The sequence below is a fragment of the Stenella coeruleoalba genome (genome assembly GCF_951394435.1).
Source record: "Stenella coeruleoalba genome assembly, chromosome: 14".
Taxonomy (NCBI): Eukaryota; Metazoa; Chordata; class Mammalia; order Artiodactyla; family Delphinidae; genus Stenella; species Stenella coeruleoalba.
Window position 1 is genome coordinate 24930612 of NC_137160.1, and position 18327 is coordinate 24948938.

Here is an 18327-nt window from a genome sequence, read left to right on the forward strand (position 1 = left end):
CTGCGGAGGCACAAGAGACCATGTCAGCTGCACAGGAGCTGGGAGGGGCCCGGGCACCACCCCAGTCTGCCACTCTGCCTCCTGGCTAAGGGCTAGGCCTGGGCAACTGGTAAACCCCATGATTTCCATGAGAAGGGCAATGGGTGATCTGTGGCTGGAGCATGAATGCTGAAGACTCACTTGTGGGCAGAAAGGCCACCTTGATCTTTAGCCACAGCACCTCTTCTTCAGTGTCCCCAGATTGGGGGGCGCTACAGACTTGCCTCACTGACCCAGATACTGAGGTGGAGGGAATGAGGTAAAGGGGGAGATGACACCTTTCCCAGTCATCACCTCCTCCATTCAACTCCCTGGGGCTAAACTATCTCCTTTGCTAACCTCCAAATCATGTCCCCACAGCAGTGAAGGGTAACCACACACCCAGCAATGGGCATCTGAGGTCCATCTTGGCCCCAGCACTGGGCTAGAGACACAGCTACAACCCGTGCCAGCAAGTGGCCCAGAGCATAGAAGGAAAACTAGAGGCATTCATTCACGCATTCATTCATCCTCCTTAAAAATACCATTGCCCCACTGTGTGCCGGGCACTGCTCTAGGAGGTAAGATAAGACATGTCCATTCATTTTAGTTCATTCAGTTATGAATGAACTAAAAGCCATTGGAGGGCTCCAGGTAAAGGAACTTTGGAGAACTCAGAGGTAGGAGTTATTCCTTTCAACTGGAAATTGGCATCTTGGAAGAGCTAGGATTCTGACCTGAGAACCTGGGGGAATTTCAGGTGGAGCAATGACCACAGGTGAGGCACCAGGAAGGTAACATGGAAGTTTGGGAACCAGGGAGGTCTTAGCCAACCTGTCCCCATTGTAGGTGGGTAGAGGGGAAAATGGGGTCAGGGCTGGGAAAGGAGGTTGGGGCTAGAGTGTGGATAATTGAAACCAGCCAAGGAGTCAGGTTCCATGTGATGGTTGGTAGGGAAGGTTTTGGGGGGTCATTGAAATGCCTTGGTCATACCTGTGCTCTTTTTTTTTGCGGTACGCGGGCCTCTCACTGTTGTGGCCTCTCCCGTTGGGAGCACAGGCTCCAGACGCGCAGGCTCAGTGGCCATGGCTCACGGGCCCAGCTGCTCCGTGGCATGTGGGATCTTCCCGGACCGGGGCACGAACCTGCGTCCCCTGCATCAGCAGGCGGACTCTCAACCACTGTGCCACCAGGGAAGCCCACCTGTGCTCTTTTGAAGGTTAATATGGCATAGGTGTGGAGACCAGAAAGGAGGCCACTGCAAAGGTCCAGACAGAATGAAATAAAAACCTGAACTCTCTGGCGACTGAAAGATTAGAATCTGTGGTAGATTAGGTTATGTTCAGAAGTTTCTTCCACCTTTCCCCTGGTCTTTGGGTTTGACCTTGTGACTTGCTTTGGCCAGTTCTGATCTTGGTCCTTAAGAGGCCTTAAGTATTTACGCTTACTCTCCTGTGCTGCTTCCATCATTGTGAGAAGGCGTGGCCACCATGGGGTGGCCCAATGGTCCCGGGAGGAGGATGAATTACTTTTCCTGCTGCCCCAGACCCTGCAGAGGGTGCTGTACTGTGGGCCTTGAAGTCATGAAACTTTGGGTAGTTCTATCCTCATTAACTTCTGTTTATCCCACTATATCTTTATGTGGTCAGAGCAGGGGCAGGCATTACCATTCCCATTTTAGAATGGGGGAACTGAGGTACAAGAGCTGAAAAGACTTGACCAAGGTCACCAGTACAAGAACTTGAATGAGAACCTAAGCCCTTCCATTGCTCTCTGATCTGAGCCAAACGTTCTCAGCCCTGGTTGCTCACTGGAGTCACCTGGAGGAACTCTGAAGCTACTGATGCTTGGACTCCACCCAGAGAGGTTTGTGTCATTGGCCAGGGTGAGGCCAAGACACTGGTATATTTTCAAAGCTCCCCAGGTGACTCCAATGTGCAACCATGGTTGAGAACAACTCTAGACCTTTATAGAGTGCCAGCACGGGTGTTAAAATGGTGCCTCTGGGGCTTCCCTGGTGGCGCAGTGGTTGAGAGTCCGCCTGCCGATGCGGAGGATGCGGGTTCGTGCCCCGGTCTGGGAAGATCCCACATGCCGCGGAGCGGCTGCGCCCGTGAGCCACGGCCGCTGAGCCTGCACGTCCGGAGCCTGTGCTCCGCAACTGAAGAGGCCACACCACTGAGAGGCCCGCGTACCGCAAAAAAAAAAAAAAAAAAAAAAATGGTGGCCCTGTATCAGTGCCTGAGACGCCCTTTCTCTGTCTCCCATAAAAATACCCATGAGAGTGGACATAAGCCCCACATCACCGAGAAGGAAGATTACAGTTCACTGCAGACGCCTTACCATTGACTAAAATGCTGTCGTTGAGAAGTTCTGGGTGTCCAAAAACTCTTGGCCCCTACCCGTAAGACAAGGGTGAGATGGGGAGGGAGCTCGAGCTTGAGCCCTCCCTCTGCCTGCCGCTGGCTCGTGGGCAATGAGCCTGTAACTGTTAACAAGCCCCCGTGCCTGTGCACTACGGCAGCTCCCATCAGTACTGCTCTTATTCTAGTCATTGCAGATTCAGGGCAGAAGGAGGTGAAGTGGTCCCCTGAGTCCTCAGAGGCACAGTGTTCTCAGGCAAAGCCCTCTGGGAAGGAAAAGTCTCAGGGCAATGCAAACCAGGGACTGGAGTTTTTTTAAAAAAATGACTACATCTGATCAAAGAGCTACAGCTTGACTCAGTTTCCTCCTGATAATCAGTGGCATTGAGAGAGGATTCTGTTTTGGGCTAGTAGAACTCACTAGAACACTGAAGGTCTGCTGAATATGGGATATTGAATTTGGGATGTGCGCACGAAGCCACCAGCTTCAGGTCTGAGGGGAGACTCGACTATTACCTCAGTAGACACTGAGCAACTCTAAGGATGATCTGCACAGCTAACACCAAAACCAAACCCAGCCTTTCTCATTCAAGGGTCAGGGAGGAGCAAAGAACTATGGCATCTGTGGAAAAATCCTGCACCGCAGAACAGGGGAGCATTATCTCGAAGATCTAATGGAAATGCATAACTCTGAACATGTCAACTACAATAAAGCAAAGATAAACAAAAAACCCAACTACAGACATGTGGGATTGTATGTCTGTTAAGAACAACAACATAGATTCTGTGACATGGGATTAGTTAACAAAACCTTAGGTTGAGATGAAGTGTGAGACTGGAAATGGGGATAGGAGAGAACCAAAGGAAGTCAGAAATCCACAGCAAAATGAAATGTGAATTGGAGGCAATAAAGGATAGAATGGATACTGCAGAAAAAGTGATACATGAGACAGACTTGGAAAATGACTAGCTGAAGACAAAGCCATAGATTAAAAAAAGAAAGAAGAAAAAGGATAGAGAAGACAGACAGTGGACATGAATTATAGAGGTTTTCAAAAGGACATCAGAATACACAGAACAAAGGACCCGAGAGAGCAACTTAAAGTTGAAAACAAACAAAACAAAACAACAAAAAAAAGAGCTGACTCTTCAGGCAAAAAGGGTTCACAGTGTTCCAGAGCCCCACTATTTATACTTAGCAGGAGAATTTTCTTTTTTTTAATTTCAAGGAAAAGGAAAAATTCTAAAAACAGCTTTGAAGGAAAAAAACCCCCTAGGTTTCTTACAAAGGAACAAAAATATGGTTGGCCTTATACTTCTATAATTGATGTTAAAATTCAGAGACACTGAAGCAACATCATATGTTTGAGGTGAAAAGGACACACCTAGCTATGAGTGAAAGCAAGACAAAGACATTTTACACAAGCAGATTTTTTAAAAATCCCACCCACATGCTTATCTTTAAAAGAATTGCATGGTGCAGCTGCTATGGAAAATAGTATAGCGATTCCTCAAAAAATTAAAAATTAAATTATCAGTATGATCCAATAGTTCCACTTCTGGGGATATATACAAAAGAACTGAAAGCAGGATCTTGAAGGGATATTTGCACACCCATGTTCAAAGGAGCACCGTTCATAATAGCCAAGAGGTGAAATCTACTCAAGTGTCCACTGACAGAGGAATGGATGAACAAAATGTAGTCTATGCATGCAATGGAATATTGTTAAATCTTAGAATATTCTGATACATGCTGCAACGTGGGTGAACCCAAAGGACATCATGCTAGGTGAAGTAAACCAGTTGCAAAAAGGACATCAGGATACACAGAACAAAGGGATCGAGAGAATCATCATCGTACTGTATGATTCCACTTATATAGGTATCCAGTGTAGTCAGATTCATAGAAACAGAAAGTAGAATGATGGTCGCCAGAGGCTGAGGAGACAGGGCAATGAGTAGTTGTTTAATGGATTAGAATTTTGGTTTTATAAGACGAAAAAGTTTTGGAGATTGATTACATGACAATGTGACTATACTTAACATGCCTAAACTGTACACTTAGAAAATGGTTGAGATGAGAACTTTATGCTTTTTAAAAACACAATTAAAAATAACTTAAAAATCAAAAACTTTCTTGAATACATGCTCCAGCCAAAAACAATTTACTACTCAACTCTGAGAAAATCATGGTGTAGAAGGACCAGAAGTGAAAACTTGAAAGCAGGTAGATTTATGAAGTTAAATCAAAATAAGTAATTATAATTTTGGTTATAAGACTGAGTCAAAATCCAGAAATAATCCTCAAGAGAGAAGATATTTAATAAATAAATGTAATCTGAATAAGAATTTCATAGTAGTAGTAACCTAATAATCCAAGATTAAATTACTTAAGACTGATGAATACTGGTGGGAGAAGGAGAGAAGACTTGTAAGCACACAAAATTTCATAATTTAGACCATAAAGATTCGCAGGTTATTGCTTCTTTCTTAAGTTTGATAAATAGAGAAATAGACATTAAAGTGTGCTTTTAAAAATATTAAAACAAACAAAAAAAATATTAAAACACTAGCAGCCATTAATAGATATAAAAGAGATATGGGAACATATGTATATGTATAACTGATTCACTTTGTTATAAAGCAGAAACTAACACACCATTGTAAAGCAATTATACCCCAATAAAGATGTTAAAAAAAAAGTAAAACACAAGTAAAATCAAAGTAGTTTTCAAGATAACATTCATTAAGTAAAATAAAAATTATTGATATAGATAAAAATACAATCCATAATAGATAAAAATATACTGTATAGCACAGACTCAAACTACATAAAACAAAAGCTATTAAAACATAAGAAACAAACCTCATTATAAGCTGTGATTCTACTACATATGTCAGAATACAGAAACTGTACAGGTTACATACCTGGACTAAGAATTAAGAACAATTTTAAAAATAGCCAATTACTTGTTTAAAAGGCATTCTCCTAAAGAAAGATGGAAAGAAGATGTAATCAAATATACAATAATAGATTATTTAGGAAATAAAGAGCTGTAAAAACTTGTGTGATGTGGTCAAAGCTATAATGAAAGGTAAATTTATAGTCTTAACTATTTTGGCTATTTAAAAAGGAAGCGAAGGGACTTCCCTGGTGGAACAGTGGTTAAGAACCTGCCTGCCAATGCAGGGGACACGTGTTCAAGCCCTGGTCCGGGAAGATCCCACATGCCATGGAGCAACTAAGCCCGTGCACCACAACTACTGAGCCTGTGCTCTAGAGCCCGCGAGCCACAACTACTGAGCCCACGCACCACAACTACTGAAGCCTGTGTGCCTAGAGCCCATGCTCCCCAACAAGAGACGCCACCGCAAGGAGAAGCCCGTGCACCGCAACGAACAGTAGCCCCTGCTCGCCGCAACTAGAGAAAGCCCGCACAGCAACGAAGACACAATGCAGCCATAAATAAATAAGTCTATTAAAAAAATAAAAAATAAAAAGGAAGCAAATATAACCTCTAAACTGACTACTGAGTGCTTGAAACATGCCTCTAAAAAACTGAGATGTGCTGTCTGTGTAAAATAGACACTAGTTTTTAAAGACATAGTATGGAAAAAAGAATGTAAAATGTCTAATATTTTAGAAATACTAATTATATGTTGAAATTCTGAATATATCGGGTATAGTGCAATACAATATTAAATTTAAAAGTACATATGTGGGTCATGTTATACTTCTATTGAACAGTGTTAATCTGTATATTCAACTCAAAAAACTTAGAAAACCACCAATAACTAAGGAAATATGTGAAAGGACAAAATACAGAAATTAATTAATTAGAAAATAAAGAAAGGAAATTATATGTAAAAACAAGAAAGCAGAAATAGAAATAAAATTAGAAATATGATGCTCAACATTGCTAATTACTAGAGAAATGCAAATTAAAACTACAGTGAGGTATCACCTCACACCAATCAGAATGGCCATCATCAAAAAGTCTACAAATCATACATGCTGGAGAGGGTGTGGAGAAAAAGGAGCCCTCCTACACTGTTGGTGGGAATGTAAATTGGCACATCCACTGTGGAGAACAGTATGGAGGTTCCTTAAAAAACTAAAAATAGAGCTACCATATGATCCAGCAATCCCACTCCTTGGCATATATTTGGAGAAAACTAGATATATGCACCCTAATGTTCATTGCAGCACTATTTACAATAGCCAAGATATGGAAGCAACCTAAATGTCCATCGACAGATGAATGGATAAAGAAGATGTGGTATATTTATACAATGGAATATTACTCAGCCATAAGAAAATGAAATAATGCCATTTGCAGCAACATGGATGGACCTAGAGATTATCATACGAAGTGAAGTAAGCCAGACAGAGAAAGACAAATATCATATGATATTGCTTATATGTGGAATCTAAAAAAAAAAAAAAATTGATACAAATGAACTTATATACAAAACAGAAATAGACCCACAGACATAAGAAACTTATGGTTACCAAAAAGGAAAGGAGGGGTGGGATAAATTAGGAGTTTGGGATTAACATAAACACACTACTATATACAAAATAGATAACCAACAAGGACCTACTGTGTAACACAGGGAACTATACTCAGTATTTTATAATAACCCATAAGGGACAAGAATCTGAAAAAAAAAATATATGTATAACTGAATCACTTTGTTGTACACCCGAAACTAACACAACATTGTAAATCAACTATACTTCAATTAAAAAAAACTGCAATGACTAAAAAAAAAAAAAAGAAAGAAAAAAATATGAACAATATATGTAAACAGATATGGAGTAGATTAAAAAGCACAATAAAAACTATTTACCACTCTATGATGATGATTTTGGAAAAAATGATGAAATATGTGCTTTTTTAGAAAATAAGTATCACCGAACTTCACTGAAAAAATAAATTAAAAGCCAGAAAAGACAGAAAATCATAAAATGAAAAGTTCTGAATTACATATTATAAGGAGGTCTCTAAACTTCTGACTCTTCTAGGTAAGTTGATTCACACTTTCAAAAAATTAGATATCTGCTCTGCTATGTAAACTGGTCCAGAACACAGAAAAAATAAGCTTTTCCTCTTCCTTATTACCAAAATCTCATAATGATAGTAAATTACAAATAAGGAAGTCTATGGGCTAATCTTTCTAATGTGAGTAGACATAAAAGTCCCAAATGAAATACTAACAGATACATTATAACCAAGTAGACTTTATCCCAGAAAGGCAAGGAGGATATAGTATCAGTACATCTATAAACATAATATCAATAGGCCTGATTAAAAAACAGCAGCAACATTCATGACCCTTGGAAGGAAAGAGGTACAATGATTGGATAAGATTATATATGTGAAAACCCCAAGAGAACTCTCTAATAAAGGTCAGAATTAACAAGAGAGTTTAGTAACTAATTAATAGTATTTAGGTGTAAACTTAATATACAAAAATCAACAGCTTTTTTATGACAGAATTAACCAGTGAGACATTTTAATGCACAAAAGCTCATTTAATAAGCAATAAAAGTTCTTAAATGACATTATTAAGAAATGTGCGATTTCTATGAAGAAAATTGCAAAACTGAACAGAGAAATTTAAGAGAAAGCCTTAAACAAGCGAAGAAACACATAATATTCCTTAATGGGTAGACAGCACTGAAAAGATGGTAATTTTCCTTGAAATAATTCACAAGTTTAACACCAATTTGTATGCCATATTCCAACGGGAATGTTTTGGAGGGAAAGGGGAAATGGAGACTTGAAAAAAACATCCTAAAAGTAATTTGAAAGAATAATAGGGAAACAGCTAAAAACCAAATAGAACAAAATTGGAAAGAGTTATATTACTTTCACCTATCCGAAAGCTTTAATAATTAAAAGGGTGTGGAACTGACATAAGAATGAATAGCTAGATCAGATAGCCTAGAAACAAATTTGGCATCCATAAGGGTTTATCACATGGCCCCTAGAGAACCACAAATCAGTAGCAAAGGAAGCATTATTCACTCAAGCAATGATGCAGGAACAGCTGTCTACGTCGGGGTGGGTGTGGGGTGGAGTGGATAATTTAGAGTCTCCTTTCACACTGGCCCCTAAAATGAATTCCAGATGAAATAAAGAGGTAAATGTTAAAGAAAGAAAAAAAAAAAAAGGACAAACCATAAGAACTTGAAGAAAATTAAAGTATTTATCGAATTTCTGGATGGAGAAGGGCCTTCTAAATTAAAACAAGAGGAATGCATCAAAAATCGAAATATTATAAACACACTTAGAAGGCGATGGATACACCAGGAAAAATACCTGCAATCAATGTGACAAAAGGTAACGGTCTTAATATTTAAGTAGCTTGTTCAAATTGATATTAAAAGTACTAAATCCCTCATGGACAAAACGAGAAAGGGCATTAAAAGATAATTCATATGTGAAAACATAAATTATTGACAAATATATAAAAAGAAATTAAATCTCAGTAGCTATCAAAAGAATGAAAATATCATTTTTTTCCACCTTCTATGTTAACAAAGCTTAAAAACCAGTAACTGGGCTTCCCTGGTGGCGCAGTGGTTGAGAGTCCGCCTGCCGATGCAGAGGACACGGGCTCATGCCCTGGTCCGGGAAGATCCCACATGCCGCGGAGCGGCTGGGCCCGTGAGCCATGGCCGCTGAGCCTGCGCATCCGGAGCCTGTGCTCCACGACGGGAGAGGCCACAACCGTGAGAGGCCCGCATACAGCAAAAAAACCCACAAAAAACCCCCCCAGTAACTGTCACTGCTGGTAAAGATGAAGTAAGATAGGCACTCTCATAATATGGGCCATGTAAACTGGTATCACTTTCCTGAAAAAAATCTTAAAATAAGCCTTTGGCGACTTCCCTGGTGGCGCAGTGGTTAAGAATCCATCTGCCAATGCAGGGGACACGGGTTGGAGCCCTGGCCCGGGAAGATCCTACATGCTGCGGAGCAACTAAGCCCGTGTGCCACAACTACTGAGCCTGCGCTCTAGAGCCCGCAAGCCACAACTACTGGGTCCATGTGCCACAACTACTGAAGTCCGTGCGCCTAAAGCCTGTGCTCCGCAACAAGAGAAGCCACCGCAATGAGAAGCCCACTCACCACAACGAAGAGTAGCCCCCGCTCGCCACAACTAGAGAAAGCCCGTGCGCAGCAACGAAGACCCAATGCAGCCAAAAAAAAAAAAAAAAAAAAAGCCTTTCAAATGTTCTTATTGTTTGATCCAGTAATTGCACTTCTGGATAATTATCATAAGGAAATAATTTAAAATAACAGGAAAAATAAGCTTAATACACACAAAAATTCAAAAACTTAAGCATCCAACAATAGGGGAATGATTAAGTAAATGATGATTCATGGACCCATTAAAAATACGTTTATGAGAAGTTTATAACAGCTTGGGAAAATGGCTGTGTAATGCTAAGTGAGAAAAACAAATGCAGGGACTTCCCTGATGGCGCAGTGGTTAAGAATCTGCCTGCCAATGCAAGGGACATGGGTTTGTGCCCTGGTCCGGGAAGATCCCACATGCCACGGAGCAACTAAGCCTGTGCTCCACAACTACTGAGCCTGCGTTCTAGAGCCCATGAGCCACAACTACCGAGCCCGCGTGCCACAACTACTAAAGCCTGTGCACCTAAAGCCCATGCTCCGCAACAAGACAAGCCACCACAATGAGAAGCCCGCGTACCACAACGAAGAGTAGACCCCGCTCACCGCAACTAGAGAAAGCCCGAGCGCAGCAAAGAAGACCCAATACAGCCAAAAATAAATAAATAAATAAATATTTTAAAAAAAGAGAAAAGGAAAAGCAAACTTGCAAGTATTATATAATCTCGCCCATGAATAAAAACAATTTTTTTTATATAAGGAAAAAGATGAGAAATATCCAAAGTGTTAACAGTAGTTGTTTCTCAATAGTGGAATTATGGATGACCTTTATTTCTTACATTTTATTATTTTCTGAATTTCCCCACTTTTCTGAGAACGTTTAGTTTTATAGTCAGAAAAACAGTTACTTAAAAAGAAACTGGCAGATCGTGACCCTTTTCCTTGATTTTTTTGATTAGGACATCGAAACTCTTGGAGTGACCTGCCAGCTAGTGGTGATTCTCACTACCAGGGTGGGGAAGTGGGCTGTGAACTTGCCCAGCCCAGAGGCCACCAAAAGCCAGCCTATGTGTCTCTTCTGGGCGCATACGTTGTAGGTTGCCAACTTCTCCCCTGGAACAAGGAGCTCTTTTTTGCCAACTGAAACCAGCCATCCCCTGGGTCTCCAGCTCTGCCTTCAACCTCAGCCTTTCGCGTCCAGAACCAGCAAGGGGCCTCAGATTGGTGGCAGCCATTTCAAAGACTGGTATTTGGCTCGAGGTTCTCATCTGACTGGCAGGCTCCCTCCCAGCAACCCCTAGTGCCTTTCCCCAAACTTTAAGGCTACCATTTAAGCCTCGTTTCCTGCCTAAAACTATTTATTGACGTACTGCTATTTCCTGCACCGGCCACATCAATAAGCCCTGAAAGCCATTCAGTGTCTCAGGTTTCTCAAGGCATTCTGGGAAATTCTTTCCTGCTCTGTATAACCACATGAACTCTGGCATGATAGAGTCCTGTGGTCAAGCCAAAAACAGCTGCATACAGGCAAAGGGGGAACCCCCCCACCGGGCGGCCAGCGGCTGCAGCAGGGAGATGGTGCCCTGAGAGACGGAAGGCATTAGGGCACAAGGATCTTAGTGTATTCTGAAGCTTCCTGAGGTAGATGGCAGCCCCACCAATCCCTGCAAACTCACCATCATTTCCTTCTCCTAAAACAAATGACCAAGGGAAATTTGCCCATCCACATTCTACATCCCTGGTGACTCTGGTTTGTTTCTGTGCAGAGAGGTAGCTGCTGCTGCGATGTCCCCAGTGCGGAGGAGAAAGTGCCCTTTTATTTACTGCTGGCAGGAAGTTTCTTTTTCCTTGAGAAGTCACGAGGGAACATGAGAGGGGTGGGTCCTGGGAGCTGGTGACAGCCCACCAGCAATGAGTTGATCCCAGTCCTTCCCCCAGGCCATTGGTTGGAGGGCTTAAAAAGAGTATTTGCCAGAATTCTTTACACTGGCAAGAGGATGGTTGTTTTCAAATAGAAGGTACTCTGTTTTTTATTTGGCGCAAACTTTCCCTTCCATCAGGTTTTTGCTCCCATGTTGGCTCCTCAGGGGGGCCTCCGCTGACTGCCTCTCTAAGATAGCAGCCCCCAGGGCTTATTGTCTGGCCCTGCTCTATTTTCCTCCTAGCCCTTATCATCTGTATCAGGTCCTGTATTTGTTGATGATCTGACCCTTCACTAGAAAGAAAGTTTCACTAGGTCTGGAGTCTTGTTGTCTTATCCATTGCCACGTCCGCTAGAATGGTACCTGGCTCATAGCAGGCATTTGGTGAACATGTGGGTAAAGATTCCATGCTAAGTGATCAGACAGCTCTTCTTTCAGAGGCCAACCTGTTCAGAGGGAACAGGCTGCCACCATTCTTTTCTTTTCTTTTTTTCTTTCCTGAGTTCTTTTTTTTTTTTAATACATCTTTATTGGAGTATAATTGCTTTACAATGTTGTATTAGTTTCTGCCGTACAACAAAGTGAATAAGCTATATGCACACACATATCCCCATATCCCCTCCCTCTTGAGCCTCCCTCCCACCCTCCCTATCCCACCCCTCTAGGTGGTCACGAAGCACCGAGCTGATCTCCCCAGCAGCCTCCCACCAGCCATCCATTTTACATTTGGTAGTGCATGTATGTCAACGCTACTCTCTCACTACGTCCCAGCCTCCCCTTCCCCCGTGTCCTCAAGTCTGTTTTTAACATCTGCATCTTTATTCCTGCCCTGCCACTAGGTTCATCAGTACCATTTTTCTAGATTCCATATATATGCATTAGCATATGGTATTTGTTTTCCTCTTTCTGACTTACTTCACTCTGTATGAACAGACTCTAGGTCCATCCACCTCACTACAAATAACTCAATTTCATTTCTTTTTACGGCTGAGTAATATTCCATTGTGTATATGTGCCACATCTTCTTTATCCATTCGTCTGTCGATGGACACTTAGGTTGTTTCCATGTCCTGGCTATTGTAAATAGTGCTGCAATGAACATTGTGGTACACGTAACTTTTTGAATTATGGTTTTCTCCAAGTATATGCCCAGTAGTGGGATTGCTGGGTCATATGGTAGTTCTATTTTTAGTTTTTTAAGGAATCTTCATACTGTTCTCCATAGTGGCTGTATCAATTTACATTCCCACCAACAGTGCAAAGACGCTCAACATCACTAATCATTAGAGAAATGCAAATCAAAACCACAATGAGGTATCACCTCACACCAGTCAGAATGGCCATCATCAAAAAATCTAGAAACAATAAATGCTGGACAGGGCGTGGAGAAAAGGAACCCTCCTACCATTCTTTTCTTAATTCAAGACTTGAGAGGACAGAGCCAGTACGTTTGCCAGGATCCGCCTTTTCTTTCATTTGTGGCTGTTATTTAACTCCCCAGACGCATTCTTCCCAACTGCTCTGTGCCAGTCTGGTCCAGTCCATCTCGTAGTATTTGTTTCACTTTTGAGGGTAACATTTTTGTCACAGGGTGAGGTTTCTTTGCTTATTTGGGGCTTTTTTCCCCCCTTTCAAGGTTGCGTCAAGTAAGCCCATGCCATTCTGTAGAGTCGCCCTTTGCGCCGGGGTCACCTGTGGTTTTCACCTGGCTACTCCCCCGCCTTGGGCCTCCCCTTCAGTCACCTGGCCCCTTAGTGCTGCTTGCTACAGCCATCGAAGCCCACCTGCACACTCCCCTCCTCACTTCCCCCTCCCTCCTCTGTCCTCCTCTTTCAGCCCAGGGCCTGCTTGCCTGCCCCCAGTGGGTAGAAATAGGCCCTGGGTAGTTCCTGGGAAGTTCCTGTCCTGTTCAGTCATTATCATTTGGGGGGATCCCAGGGCAGAAGCTTCCACCTCACAGAAGGTGATATGGTCCTTTCTTGGCACCTGGTCACAGGGGCAGAGGCAGGGGCGCTCCCAGGCTGATGACTGGTCTGGACGGGAAACTGCAGACACTACGGCAGATCGATCTGCCCTGGCCTGAGAGAGAACCCCGAATGTGCCATTTCCTGTCCTTTCCTGGGACCTTTGGGCTCCATGAGACACCTCTGTACCCTTATGAAAGAAGGATTCAGGGATGTGAAGCTACCGTAAGTTAGTTTCTGTGACTTAGGACCAAAAAGAACTGATCAGAATGACAGTTGGCCCCTCCTCTGCGAGGGAAGAGTGGCTCCCAGCCAGGGGATGAAATGGGGCCGAGTGGGAGAGGAGGGTGGGCTGAGGCTGGGTGGGCATCCTTCCAGCAGAGCCTGGCATCAGGAGAGGAGGAGCGGGGAGAATGGGCTAGCTGGCCGGCACCTGTGTCTTGGACGGTCCTCCCTGGGTGGCAGCCCACGCCCTGCCTTTCGCACACGCACTTGGGGCAGCATGACGGAAGGATCGCCCAAGTCTTGGCGTCACTCTGACGGGGTCAGACAGACCTCCTTGGCTTCAAAGAGTGACGTGTGCAATGGATGCGGCACACACAGTAGGTGTTTAACAAGCGGCAGAGAGACCTCCTGGTTATCGTAGCCTGAGTCATTCTGTCTACCAAAGCTGGCCCCAGACCTGGCCACCCTCTCCTTCTGGCAGGCTGTGTGTGCGGCCCCAGCCAGGGGGTGTATGGCCAGGCTGCACTCACAGCTGGCCATCACGGCCACATCTGTGTGGCCACAGCTGCCAGTCTTGGCTCAGTCCTGCTGGGCCCTGAGGCCTGGCCCTGGGGATTCAGCTGTACCTCTACTCTGGAACAGTGGGACTCTGACCTGCAGGTCACTTTGGCTTGGGCAATAGTTTGCAGCAGGCCTGCATCTTGTCTGCAGAAAGAAGGCACCCCAGAGGCCGGTGTGAGGATGAGACTACAGCTTCCGCCCTGGGACTGGTTCCTACTTTGGGTTCTGATGTCTACTGGGCCCTGCCTTTGGGCATGTCCTTACCCTTCGCACTCCAGGCTGGACCTTTCCCTGAGTAGCCTTGACCTCCACAGGCCACGGCCCAGACACCCAACCATATGATGCCAAAGCCCTTATCACTCCACTGCTTCCCTCTGTTCTGCCCCCAGACACTGTTAGATGGCATTCTTGGCTGGACAAACCCTCTCCAACTAGTTAGAGCACACAGGGCCTGAACTGGTTTATGTGGCAGGGGTGGAAGGGCGTGGTCCCCAAGAACATAGCTGGTCCACGGGGCTCAAACAATGACAGAGCTGGTCCTCCCTCCTCTTGCTTCTACCTGTCTTAGCTTCGTGCATGTTGACCACTTTGTCTCCTGCCTGGGTCTCCCTTTGCAATGGCAAGGATGGCCACCAGTAGCTCCCAGTCTCTATCATGACCCCTCTTTCCTGTGTCCAACCCGCAAATCTCAGGGAAGGATTCTGATTGGCCCTGCTCGTCAGATGACCATCACTCAGACCAATCGCTGTGGATGTGGAGACGGGGTTCCCTGATTTGCCAGACCCAAGTCACGTGGCCAACTCTGTGGCTGGGCAAGGTGGGGCCCTGTGACAGATCCCCAGACCACAGACAGACAACAGCCGCCTACTGCAAACATAGACCCTGGCCTGGAACCATGAGCATGGCCGTCACCAGTGCCTGAAACTCTCCTGAGCAACACGTCAAATTCCCCATGTGCTGGTTGTGACTGCTGCCCTTTGAGTCCCACCCAAAAGAATAAAGAGAGAGTAACATTATTGGGATAATCTTGAATCTGTTCTAGTAAACACACATGAACGTCATGCCCCAAATGCTGGCCCTTTATTATTATTAATAAACAAAGCACTGGAGACTTTCTCTGTGACTGACGGACACCGAGGCTGAGAATGCGTTCTCCCTGGCATTTGGCTCCAGGTGAAGGGAATACACTGTGGCTGGGAACTGCCATCAGCCACTTCCAGTTTAATCTAGAATATTCTGGAGACATTTTTCAAGCTTCCCAGGGTGTGAGCAAAATCTGGGTTGGCAAAATCAGGTCAGGTAGGCTCAGCTCTGCTGATCCGTAGGAGGCGCGGGGTAGTGGCGCTGGGGTGCAGTGAAAAGAAGCTGAGAAGCTGGGCTGATTCAGTGGGAATTCTGTCTCGCACTTATGCAGGCATGAAGCCTCATTCTCAGGCGAGGGGGAGCCAGCACCTGCTGTGGCTGTGGCCTTGAAATGCCCTCAAAAGAGGCTGGAAGGAAAACTCTGAGCAGGAAGAGAAGGCCAGACTGCCTGACAGGACTACAGGTGGACGGGCAGGAATGCCTGCAAGCAGGGTGTCACAGGGTTCACCTGGCCTCAGGAAGACACCTCCAGGTACCACTTCCCGGGTACGGGTGAGTCAGAGCGCTTAAGTCCACAGACCTAGGGCAGCCCTCGGTAACCAGACACTCAGCAGACTCTTCAGTGCTGGCGCCCTGGCCTCCCCTGGCCTCGTCCATTTGCGTCCATTGCGGCCTGATGTTGTTCTAATAGTACCACCATACATTTACATAACACTTTTCTTTCCCAAGCACTTCCCACAAACATTGCCACCTCTGCCCTACACAGCATCTTACGCGGGAGGAAGAGATCCTGGGATCTGATCATCCTTCCAAGGCTGGTAGGGCTGGAACCCGGGTCTCTAGTTCTGCTTCTGCTGTTCTTTCCCCCCCAAAGGCATCCTGTGTGAAAAGACCCACTTGTACATAGGACAGCTGCCTGCCTCTGCCCTGCACTTCCCTGCAGGTCCCCCCGGATGACAGGGCCCAGCTGTTGACTCTGCAGAACTGGGATTCCTCCCCGCCCGGCTGCTGTCCTGCCCAGAGAGTGGCCATGGGCTTGGAGGCAGGTATGCACCAGGGTCTGGCCGCGGCCCAGGTAGGTCTCATCCGTTATGCAGAGCTCTGTGTGGAGAGGGTGGGGAGTGGGCTGGGGGCATGCTCACCAAGGCCTCAGCTTGAGGAACTGCAAAATAAAGGGCAACGAGTCTAGTTTGGGCAGGGCACCGTGTGACTATCAGGCCGGTCTGTGAAAAATCTGCCTCAGTGTCCTCATCTGTCAAATGGAAAGAGACTATGTGACCTGCACGGGGTCAATGGGGTGATGGAGTGATGAAACAGATGTGAAAACCCAGGGGAAAAGCCGTGAGTCCCCTAAATAGAACAGGGCAATGCCCACAGCCTGAAATTTGAGAAACTAGGCACACAGGGGACACATGTTTTGTCCAGGGTTTTCTGTGGGAGGAAAGTGGGAGCTGGGGCCAGAGCCCAGCTTATCAGCTTTCTGGAGATTCCTAGAGTCTGCTCCCAGAGTTTCTGCCCAGACCAGGTTCTACCCGAAGAGTCAGGCCACCTCGTCCGGGCAGAAACGCTGTCCGGGATCCCACTGTTCAGTGCCAGGCCCACAGGCCACGCTCTGGAAGCAACTGGAAGCTGAAGACTTGTGAAATCCTGCTTTCAGTGAGAAGCCACATTACTTCTGAAACTGTCTGGAAGGCTAGCGATAAAAATAGATGATCACACAGGCATTATTACACTATTTATAGAATTCGAGAAAACCCCTTGAATTGCTCACGAAAAGATTTGGCCTATAATGGGGATTCCAGAATGACTCAGCCTGAAGCCCAAATCCACCCGCGACTTTGAACTTGGCCACAGATGAAGTCTTCGAAAGTCACATTAACATTTACGGGGCATTATCCCTCAGGGAAGCTGTGATGGTTGGGGGGGCACACATCTTTTATCAATCTGTATCCCAAAATGTTTACCAGACGACAGTTAAGCAACAGCTATAGGTGGGGCACGCAGCGAGAGCTGGGGCAGAGGAGAAGGCCTTGAGGTGCAGTGGGCTCAGGGAAGGCCAAAATTTGCATCTGTGAAAGGGGGATCCTGGCTCCTGCCCTACCTCTGGAGACTGTATGGAGATACGGATGTGGAAGCGATCGTCATGCCTGGTATCTTTTGCAAAGATGTGGATGGAAGCTGTTGGATGGAAGCTGTTTGCATCGGGCTCTGTCTGAACAGGCCCACTGTTGCAACATGCCATTCCCTTTGGTCCTACCCATCTGGACTTGATGTCTGCTCTGTGCTCAGCGCTGCAGGGGTCGGGGTGGCCCCAAAGGAAGCACTCAGGCTCTCTCGATGAGCCGAGAGCTCCAGGCCGCAGACCAGATGGGGCCTCATGTGTTCCAAGGAGCCTCGGGCCAACTCTGGGGGTGGGTGACGGGGGTCGGGTGGGCAGGCTCTGAACGCCTTGGTTTCAGGCAGAGCCCCTCCACTGGATCTGTTTCACATGGTGGAGGATATGCCCGAAATCAAGTTTGGAAAAAATAACTCTGCTGCTAAAAATGTTTGAAAACCACTGGTGTGTCAAGAGTATGTACCATGGCCTCTAAGCCAGACAGGCCTGGATCATCAGACTCCTACCCAGCCCTCAGACCTCGGCAAACCCCAAGACCTCCCACAGTCTCACATTCTCCAAGCGGGAAAGGGTAACAGGGCTAGACACAGCAAGAATGAAAACTGCCTGGCCAGGGACAGACTCAGTGGGTGATGGGTCCTTCCTCGCTTCCTTGGCCTTCCCCGGTTAGGGCCCAAGGACCTCCATGGCAGGTGTGACCTCTCTGAATTCCCACCCCTTGGCCACCCTAGAAAGGGAAGTTTCCTAGGGAAAATGGTAGATGCTAAGATGGGAAGCTCATCCTGCCCTTATTCATGTTTCCATTCATATTAAGGTGGATGGAGGGAAGGAATGATTCCTCATCAATACGGGATCCAACATGACCCAAGACAGAAGAGGGACCTCTGAGATCAGAAGGGGTATGTCATCCTTACTAAGAAATCA

At 45.5% G+C, this 18327-nt stretch overlaps 1 protein-coding gene across 4 annotated transcripts in view; it reads right to left on the minus strand.

Moving 5' to 3' along the window:
* CTIF (cap binding complex dependent translation initiation factor) overlaps positions 1 to 18327 on the minus strand; it is a 308260-nt gene that overhangs the window by 41322 nt on the left and 248611 nt on the right. The gene's annotated exons all lie outside the window — the stretch shown is intronic.